Source organism: Mauremys mutica, unplaced genomic scaffold (genome assembly GCF_020497125.1).
Source record: "Mauremys mutica isolate MM-2020 ecotype Southern unplaced genomic scaffold, ASM2049712v1 Super-Scaffold_100463, whole genome shotgun sequence".
NCBI lineage: Eukaryota > Metazoa > Chordata > Testudines > Geoemydidae > Mauremys > Mauremys mutica.
Window position 1 is genome coordinate 414,793 of NW_025423344.1, and position 11,098 is coordinate 425,890.

Here is an 11,098-nt window from a genome sequence, read left to right on the forward strand (position 1 = left end):
TCCGTATCAAGCAAACTGGTTGAAACTCTAGTAAATAACAGAATTATCAGACAAAGAGATGAACACAATTTGTTGGCGAAGAATCAACACTTTTTTTTTGTAAAAGGACATCATGCCACACCAATCTATTAAAATTCTTTGAAGGGGTCAACAAATGTGGACAAGGGAGATCCAGGGATACAATGTACCTGGACTTTCAGAAAGTCTTTGACAAGGTCCCTGACCAAAAGCTCTTAAACAAAGTAAGCAGTCATCAATCCGTAACTAGTTACAAGATAGGAAACAAAGGGTAGGAATAAATTGCCAGTTTTCAGAATGGAGAGAGGTAAATAGTGGGGTCCCTCAGGGGTCTGTACTGGGACCAGCGCTGTTCAACATATTCATCAATGATCTGGAAAAAGGGGTAAACAGTGAGGTGGCAAAATGTATAAATGATACAAAACTATTCAAGATAGTTAAGTCCCAAGCAGACTGTAAAGAGTTGCAAAGGGATCTCACAAAACTGAGTGACTGGCAACAAAATTCCATTTGTCAACATTGAATTTCATCTGCCAAGTAATGCACGTTGGAAACATAATCCCAGCAGTACATACAAAATGACCACTCAGGAAAGAGACCTTGACGTAACTGTGGATCATTCTCTGAAAACATCCGCTCGATGTGCAATGACAGTGAAAAAGCCTAATGTTAGGAAGCATTAGGAAAGTGATAGATAGTAAGACAGAAAATCATAATGCCTCTATCTAAATCCAGCTATACCCACATCTTGAATATTGTGTGCAGATCTGGTCGCCCCATCTTACTTAGAATTGGGAAAGTTATACAGAAGGGCAACAAAAACGATTAGGGGTATGAAACGGCTTCCGTATGAGGAGAGATTAAAAAGACTGGGACTTTTCAGCTTGGAAAAGAGACAGCTAAGGGGAGATATGATCGAGGTCTATAAAACCATCACTGGTGTGGAGAAAGGAAATAAGGAAGTGTTATTTACTCCCTCATGTAACATAAGAACTAGGGGTCACCCAATGAAATGAATAGGCAACAGGTTTAAAACAAACTAATGGAAATATTTCTTCACACAACGCACAGTTAACCTGTGCAACCCATTGAGAGGTGATGTTGTGAAGGCCAAAACTATAACAGGGTTCAGAAAAGAACTAGATAAGTTCATGGAGGACAGGTCCATCACTGGCTATTCACTAGGATGGTCAGGGATGCAACACCATGCTGTGAGTGTTCTTAGCGTCTGTTTGCCAGAAGCTGGGAGTGGACGACAAGAGAGGGATCACTTGACGATTGCCCTGTTCTGTTCTTACCCTCTGGGGTATCTGGCATTGGCCACTGCCAGAAGACAGGATCCTGGGCTGGATGGACCATTGGTATGACCCAGTCTGGCCGGTTTTTGTGCTGAATGACAAACGTGGCAATTTTTTTTATGTTAATGTATGCCACTTTGGGTGGCCAAAGCACACTCAATAGCATTATACTAATAATGCTGTTTTTAAAACAAACTTCCATGCAAAACATGCAGTTGGTTTGGCTGGACTGTTCTGCCATTTTAAGCATTCTTCTGATGCGGTTTCTAGGCTCCAAAAGCTGCAAATGGAAATGGGTCTTAACAAGCTTTCAAACTGGACTCCATATATTCTATCCGAAAAAAGGCCTGGTAGAGAGCAATCAGGCTCTGATCACTTTCTTCTCAGAAAAAGTGAAAGCTGAGGTGCTGGTGTTGGTACAGCAGAGCCTAGCAGAGACTCTGATCCAAATACTTAAGCCCTTTGAGGAGTTAATCTCACAGATCAATTTAGGAGATGCCTGGGTATCGGTGGTGGTGCCAGCTGTCAAGGCTCTGACAATCTACCTCAGGCATCAAGGCAACAAAGGAAAATTCTCTCTTTTGTATTTGAGAGTTCAGCACTGCGGAGTCTGAGGTCGCACACATTGTGGCTTCTCACTTTAAGCTCTTCCCCCTTCTCCTCTAAATCACATCAATACAATACCAGAGTGGCCACATACACAGGCTGGCTGAAGAATGCCAGGCAAAAAATACCAAAAGAGGTGAAATAAAAACAAAAGAAACAACCCTTGGTGAAGGAAATTTGTTTGGAGCTCTCTATTTCTAATGAGTAGAGTTACTACGTAAATGTCATTGCAGTCTCTTCAGGGGCGTTAACTCAAAACGTTAATTATTGAAAGTATTACACTATCAGACTTCCATGTCTTGTGCACCTGTTTCTTGGCTCTGAATCCTCGCCACCTAGTGTTTCCCATAAGATGTTCAGAAGGATGCAATGGGTGACAACAAATCCAGGCTGTTTCCAGATAGTGTGGAAAGCCTTGCGCCCTTGGAATACAACTTGCCCACAATTGATTTTACCCACTTGCCTACAATTTCATAGCATGTTCATCAGAAAGGTATCTGAGCAATTCATTTCTAAAGACTAAACTGCGTATGCGGTATTGACCAGGCATTGACGAACAGCAAATTATAGAAAGCTTATATCATCTATAACTGCAGATCTTCATTTAAAAAAATGATTATCTTACAAGCACTTACTTGATTTGCATGCAAGTGACAATTTTAATATTACAGTAAAACTTTTAGACTGCAGAATTCTAATAAAAAAACATTGGCAATTCTCAAAGTAATGCTATCCAGTGTTTAATTCAATGAATCCATTAGCTTTTTTAAGTAAAATCTCTCTATTTTTATCATGATGTAAAATAGATTTCTATTCAAAAATTTACCTGATATTTGATCATTTTAGAGGCTCAAGTTTTTAATATCCAGCAATTCCAAAACACAGATCTATCAAAGCTCTACTGTACTTAAAACAGTTTGTTATTTTATAAAAACAAACTCTTGAGGGCAAAGACTGAGTTGGCAGCTGAGAAGTAGGAGGGTGTTCCTGCTTATTTCATCAATAGCAGCCACTTTTTTTAGTTTCCTTCCCTGAATGACTGAAAGAAAAACTAAATGTCATCAAAATCCTCAGAGATGCTGAATCTGGAGATATGAACATATGAATAAAAATAAAATAAAAAAAATTGAACCTATGGCATCTCGCAGCACCATGTGATTGGCTGCACCTGCTGACATTTCTAGACAGTTTTTTGTCCAAAGAATACTGGAGTGGTTTCACTCCCAACAATATCCCAAGATATTCTCTGTGCTGCCATTTACTCTGTGGAAAACAAAACTGAGGGAACCTCAGCTCAATTTATTAATTTGGAAGTCAGGATGGAAAAAAATGTGATGAAAAAGTACAGGAGTTGGACAGCAAGATCAAATTAATTGAAAATTGCATCTTCTGAACTATGGGAACAGATTACAAAACCATTCAAGGACGTTATGGTGCAGACCATCAACAGGAATACTTAACAAGCCAAGTCAGCTCCAGAAAAGTAAGTGGAAGATGTTCATCAAAGGGAAGGTGATTCAGAACTGCTTTCTTTTTATGAAATTCTTGTACCAAAAACTCTTATGCTAGATACTGAAGAAAATCCTATCCACTATATAAAACCCTACTTCATCCATAGGAGTACAATATTACTCATGTCTGCATTACAATATTAGGACGAAACATTTTAATTAGGGCTGTCGATTAATCACAGTTAACTCATGATTAACTCAACAAAATTAATCATGATTAAAAAAATTAAACATGATACATCACATTGTTAAACAATAGAATACAAATTGAAATTTATTCAATATTTAGGATGTTTTTCTACGTTTTCAAATATATTGATTTCTAATCCAACACTGAATACAAAGTGTACAGTGCTCACTTTGTATTATTTTTTATTACAAATATTTGCACTGTAAAAGAAATAGTATTTTTCAATTCACCTAAAACACGTACTGTAGTGCAATCTCTTTACCATTAAATTATGTACAAAAAAGAAACTGCACTCAAAAACAAAACGATGTAAAACTGTAGAGCCTACAAGTCCATTAAGTCCTAGTCCTTCACCCAATCGCAAAGAGAAACAAGTTTGTTTGCATGTACGGGGAGATACTGCTGCCTGCTTCTTATTTACAATGTCACCTAAAAGTGAGACCAGGCGTTCGTGTGGCTCTTTTGTAACCGGTGTTGCAAGGTATTTACGTGCCAGATATGCTAAACATTCGTATGCCCCCTCATGCTCTGGCCACCATTCCAGAGGATATGCTTCCATATTGATGGTTCTCGTTAAAAAAATAATGCATTAATTAAATTTGTGACTGAACTCCTTGGGGAGAATTGGATGTCTCCTGTTCTGTTTTACCTGCATTCTGCCATATATTTCATGTTATAGCAGTCCTGGATGATGACCCTCCACATGTTTGTTTTAAGAATAAGTGAAGAAACAGATTGACAGAGCCAGAAGTGTACCCAGAAGTCACCTACTCCAGGACAGACCCAACAAAGAAAGTAACAGAACGCCACTAGCCGTCACCTTCAGCCCCCAACTAAAACCTCTCCAGCGCATCATCAAGGATCTACAACCTATCCCGAAGGACGATCCCTCACTCTCACAGATCTTGGGAGACAGGCCAGTTCTTGCTTACAGACAGCCCCCAACCTGAAGCAAATACTCACCAGCAACCACACAACAAAAACACTAATCAAGGAACCTATCCTTGAAACAAAGCCCATTGCCAACTCTGACCACATATCTATTCAAGGGACACCGTCATAGGACCTAATCACATCAGCCATGCCATCAGGGGCTCATTCACCTGAACATCTATCAGTGTGATATATGCCATCACGTGCCAGGAATTTCCCTCTGCCATGTACATTGGCCAAACCAGAGAGTCTCTATGCAAAAGAATAAATGGACACAAATCAGACGTCAAGAATTATAACATTCAAAAAACATTCGGAGAACACTTCAGTCTCCATGGACACTCAATTACAGACCTCAAAGTTGCAATTCTTCAAAAAACAGACTCCAACGAGTAACTGCAGAAGTGGAATTAATTTGCAAACTGGACACCATTAAATTAGGCTTGAATAAAGACTGGACATGGATGGGTCATTACACAAACTAAAAACTATTTCCCCATGCTAATTTTCCCCTACTGTTACTCACATCTTCTTGTCAACTGCTTGAAATGAGCCATCCTGATTATCAAGACAAAAATTTTTTTCCTCCTGCTGATACTAGCCCACCTTAATTGATTAGTCTCGTTTTTAATGTTCTCTGTGTATATATCTATCTTCCTCCTGTACTTTCCACTGGATGCATCCGATGAAGTGGGTTTTAGCCCATGAAAGCTTATGCCCAAATAAATTTGTTAGTCTCTAAGGTGCCACAAGCACGCCTTGTTCTTTTCACAGCAGATTTGACAAAACGCAAAGAAGGTATCAATGTGAGATTTGGCATCCGACTCAGATGATGAAAATGAACATGCGTCAGTCCACTCTGCTTTGGATTGTTATCGAGCAGAACCTGTCATCAGTCTGGACGCATGTCCTCTGGAATGGTGGTTGAAGCATGAAGGGACATATGAATCTGTAGCACATCTGGCAGGTAAATGTCTTGTGATGCCAGCAACAACAGTGCAATGCGAAAGCCTGTTCTCACTTTCAGGTGACACTGTAAACAATAAGTGAGCAGTATTATCTCCTGCAAATTGTAACCAAACTTGTTTGTCTGAGCAGTCAGCTGAACAAGAAGTAGGACTGAGTGGACCTGTATGCGCTACAGTTTTACATTGCTTTATTTATGAATGCAGCTATTCTTTTGTATATAATTCTACATTTGTAAGTTCAACTTTCATGGTAAAAAGATTGCTCTACTGTACTTGTATTACGTGAATTGAAAAATACTATTTTTATTTTTACACTGCAAATAGTTGTAATAAAAATATACAGTGAGCACTGTACACTTTGTATTTTGTGCTGTAATTGAAATCAATATACTTGAAAATGTAAAAGATGTCAAAAAATGTAAAAATCCCAAAATATTTAAAGAAATGGTATTCTATTATTGTTTAACAGTGCAATTAATTGCTTGACAGCCCTAATTTTAATGCTATCTAATTTGAAGGACTGCAGCAGAATTCTGCTTGCTGTAAGTACTATGAAGAAAAAGTTCTTCCAACACTACTGCAGATATATAGCACCTCTGTGGAGTAGGGGCTTGGGGCTATTTCTGCAGATCTGCCCAGCTCACAGCCCAGCTACTTCAAGCCAGTGTCTGTGCTTAGATTTGCACAGACATATTCCTTAGAGTCATTCTATAGAGCCTGCAAGACCCACATGTAGACACTCATCAAAATAATTCCACATGACAGTATAACAATTAGATGATATTTCCCCCTTAAAGACGATCATTAAAATGTACGGCATGAAAAAGAACTAGAATGCCAAAGCTTAGACCCTGCTGTAAGATTCTGCACTCCACTTTTTAGTCTCTGAATCAGGGTGCTAAAGCTGTTACTCTCCACTGTGACCAATTATAGTGCAGAACCAGGGCCCCACAGTCTCAAGGTCTTTTAGAATCACGTAGAATAAAAAAATCATGACAAAATTGAAGAGGAGTAAAAAAATTCTTACCAATCCTGTAAGTATGATAGGTAAATATAACTGTCCCCATGACAAGTCGGTGGGTTCCACACAGCTTTGCAATATTAGAACTACTGAAAAGTAGTTATACTTACAAATTGCTTAAGATTCATAAGATCATAGAATATCAGGGTTGGAAGAGACCTCAGGAGGTATCTAGTCCAACCCCTGCTCAAAGCAGGACCAACCCCAACTACATCATCCCAGCCAGGGCTTTGTCAAGCCTGACCTTTAAAACCTCTAAGGAAGGAGAGTCCACCACCTCCCTAGGTAACCCATTCCAGTGCTTCACCCCCCTCCTAGTGAAACAGTTTTTCCTAATATCCAACCTAGACCTCCCCCACTGCAACTTGAGACCATTACTCCTTGTTCTGTCATCTGCCACCACTGAGAACAGCCGAGCTCCATCCTCTTTGGAACCCCCTTTCAGATAGCTGAAAACAGCTATCAAATACCCCCTCACTCTTCTTTTCTGCAGACTAAACAATCCCAGTTCCCTCAGCCTCTCCTTGTAAGCAGGGCCGGTGCAAGGATGTTTTGCGTCCTAGGCGAAACTTCCACCTTGCGTCCCACCTCCCCACCCCGAGGTGCCCTCCTTGCGGCAGCTCCTCACCCCCTACCCTCCACCCTGAGGCACCCTCCCCCGGCCCAGCTCACCTCTGCTCCATGCACGAGCACCCCGAGCATGCTGTTGCTGCTTCACTTCTCCCACCTCCCAGGCTTGTGGCACCGATCAGCTTAGGCGCCCGCAAGCCTGGGAGGCGAAAGAAGTGAAGCAGCCACGGCATGCTCGGGGAGGAGGTGGGGCAGGGGTGAGCTGGGGCGGGGAGTTCCCCTGTGTGCCACCCCCCCCCTTACTTGCTGCAGGCGGCCCTCCCCGCACTCCCCTGCCCCACCTCCCTCTGCCTAAATGCCGGAGGCAACTGGGGCGGCTGAAGATCCGCCCGCCATGGTCGCTTCCGAAGAAAATGGTGCCCCCAAAATCGCAGCACCCTAGGCGACCCCCTAGGTCGCCTAAATGGTTGCACCAGCCCTGCTCGTAAGTCATATGCTCCAGGCCCCTAATCATTTTTGTTGCCCTCCATTGGACTCTCTCCAGTTTGTCCACATCCTTTCTGTAGTGGAGGGCCCAAAACTGGAGGCAATACTCCAGGTGTGGCCTCACCAGTGCCGAATAGAGGGGAACAATCACGTCCCTTGATCTGCTGGCAATGCTCCTACTAATGTAGCCCAAAATGCCGTTAGCCTTCTTGGCAACAAGGGCACCCTGCTGACTCCTATCCAGCTTCTCTCCCACTGTAACCCCCGGGTCCTTCTCTTCAGAACTGCCGCTTAGCCAGTCACAGCTCCAGCTTGTACCGGTGCATGGGATTCGTCTGTGCTAAGTGCAGGACTCTGCACTTGTCCTTGTTGAACCTCATCAGATTTCTTTTGGCCCAATCCTCCAATTTATCTAGGTTACTCTGGACCCTAGATTTACCCTCCAGCATATCTCTCTCTCCCCATTAGTGCCTTCTGCGAATTTGCTGAGGGTGCTGTCCACGCCATCCTCCAGATCATTAATGAAGATGCTGAACAAAACTGGCCCCTGGACCGACCGCTGGGGTACTACAGTGACCAGGTGTCCAGTTTTCGACTGGAACACCCGGTCGAAAAGGGACCCTGGCGGCTCCAGTCAGCACCACCGACCCGGCCATTAAAAGTCCGGTCAGCAGTGCTGGGGCACTAAGGCAGGCTAGTCCCTGCCTGTCCTGGCATCATGCTGTGCCCCAGAAGCGGCCAGCAGGTTTGGCTCCTAGGCGGCGGGGGCAAGGGGCTCTGCATGCTGCCCCCAACCCGAGCACCGGTGGGAGCTGGGAGGGGAGGGCGGTGCCTGTGGGGAGAGCAGCACCCGGGCTAGGAGCTGGACCTGCTGGCTGCTTCTGGGGTGCATGCAGCGTGGTGCCAGGACAGGCAGGGGGCCTGCCTTGGTCCCGCTGTGCCACTGACCGGGAGCCGCCCAAGGTAAGCTCCTGCCTCAACCACAAGCCCCTGCTCCAGCCCTGAGCCCCGTCTCAAAACCAAAGCCCCTTCCTGCACCCCAAACTCCTCATCCCCATCATCCCCCCAGAGCCCTCACTCACCCTGCACCCCCAGCCCTGAGCCCCGTCTCAAATCCAAAGCCCCTTCCTGCACCCCAAACTCCTCATCCCCGTCACCACCCCAGAGCTCTCACCCACCCTGCACCCCCAGCCCTGAGCCCCGCCTCAAAACCAAAGCCCCTTCCTGCACCCCAAACTCCTCATCCCCGTCACCACCCCAGAGCCCTCACCCACCCTGCACCCCCAGCCCTGAGCCCCGTCTCAAAACCAAAGCCCCTTCCTGCACCCCAAACTCCTCATCCCCGTCACCACCCCGAGCCCTCACCCACCCTGCACCCCCAGCCCTGAGCCCCGCCTCAAAACCAAAGCCCCTTCCTGCACCCCAAACTCCTCATCCCCATCACCCCAGAGCCCTCACCCACCCTGACCCCCAGCCCAGAGCCCCGTCTCAAAGCCAAAGCCCCCTCCTGCACCCCAAACTCCTCATCCCAGCCCCACCCGAGCCCTCACCCACCCTGAACCCCCAGCCCTGAGCCCCGCCTCAAAACCAAAGCCCCTTCCTGCACCCCAAACTCCTCATCCCCATCACCACCCCGAGCCCTCACCCACCCTGCACCCCCATCCCTGAGCTCTGCCTCAAAACCAAAGCCCCTTCCTGCACCCCAAACTCCTCATCCCCATCACCACCCCGAACCCTCACCCACCCTGCACCCCCAGCCCAGAGCCCCGTTGTCATGGAGTGTAGGGGAGTCAGGCCCTGCACCCCCCGGGCACCCTGCCGATTCACCGGGACTCTCAGCCAGCCAGTAAAACAGAAGTTTTATTTAGACGACAGGAACACAGTCCAACACAGGTCTTGCAGGCACAGGTAACCGGATCCCCCCGGTTAGGACCATTTTGGGGGCCTTACAGCCCCCCTCGGGGATCAGAGATCTTTCTCCCTGCTTCCCCTCTTTTCCCCAGCCAACTCCAGTCTGCCTAACCCCCCCCCCCCGGCCCCTCCTCTCCACTCCGCTTCTTTCCCGGGCCAGGAGGTCACCTGACCCCTTTGTCTCCAACACCTTTGTAGGGAGGGGCCGGGCCATCAGTTGCTAGGCGACAGAGTGTCAGGCATTTGGCAGCATGGCCTTTTGCTGCTAGAAACTTAGGATCTGTACCCAGCCCCCAGTGCGAACAGTCCCACTTCATCACACCTCTCCCCCCTTCGAGACCGAACTGAGCGGGGTCACTCCAGCCAGTGACCTGGGGAAGTTCGAACCCACCTACATTCCCATGGCTGCCCCAGAGTCCCCCCCGTTCTGGGGGAAGAGTCACCCCAGATCATTCCAGTTTCCTGCCCCCCTGTAGGTCAGGGGGACTCGAGGGCACTTGCAGGTTGCAGGGGGGAAGCCTTATGCCGCCCGCGCCCTTTCCCCACCCCAATACCCCTGGGGTGCACGCTGGGTTGGGGCCTTCTCCCCACATTCCAGTCTGGGGGGCTGTGATTCAGGCTCTCTCAGTTCAGAGCCCCCCTTTTGACCCTGGCCCTCCTCTGGACAGGCTCCTCGGGGCGGGGCAAGGGCCTTACAGCCAACTTCCCCCTGTCCCGGGCCTTCCTCCCCCTCTGGCAGACGTCACAGGAGCGGCAGTGCTGCCGGACATGGGCAAAGACCCCAGGGCAGTAATAGTTCTGTAGCAGCCTCTGCTGGGTACGCCAGGCTCCCTGGTGCCCTGAGGGGGGAATGTCATGGGCCCGGCACAGCAGCTGGTGGCGATACTCCTGGGGTACCACCAGCTGCCTCCTGATCCCCCCTGACTCCATCTTCCCTGGGGGAGCCCATTCTCGGTACAGGAGCCCCTTCTCCCACAGGAACCTTTTCCGGCCACCTCGTCCCATGGTCTGTCCCCCCCCGAGGCTGGCCAGGTCCCCTATCCTCCGCAGGGAGGGGTCTTCCCGCACCGCGGCCTGGTACTCAGCCGCTGGAGCAGGGGCGGGGATCTGCTCTCTCTCACCGGCTGGGTCTGGGGCCACAGCCTCTCTGAGCCCTGTCCCTGGGCGTTCCCTCCCCACTGGGTCAGGTCCGGGGTCTCGGGCAGAGTACCTTCCCTGGTGTCAAGGTGCAGAGCCCTGCGTCGGCTCTGACTACGGTTCACGGCCAGGGCACCCCGGGTGTTACTGGGCCAGTCCTCGAGATCCCCCCCCATTAACACCTCCGTGGGCAAATGTGGGTGCATCCCCACGTCCTTGGGGCCCTCCTTGTCCCCCCACTTTAGGTGTACCCTCGCCACAGGCACCCTGAATGGGGTCCCAATCACACCCCTCAGGGTCAGGTAGGTGTTGGGCACCATCCGATCTGAGCCCACCACCTCGGGCCGGGCCAGCGTCACCTCTGCGCCCGTGTCCCAGTACCCAGTGACCTCCCTCCCGTCTACCTCCAGGAGGACAAGGCACTCGCTCCGGAGGGGCAGCCCCGTGCC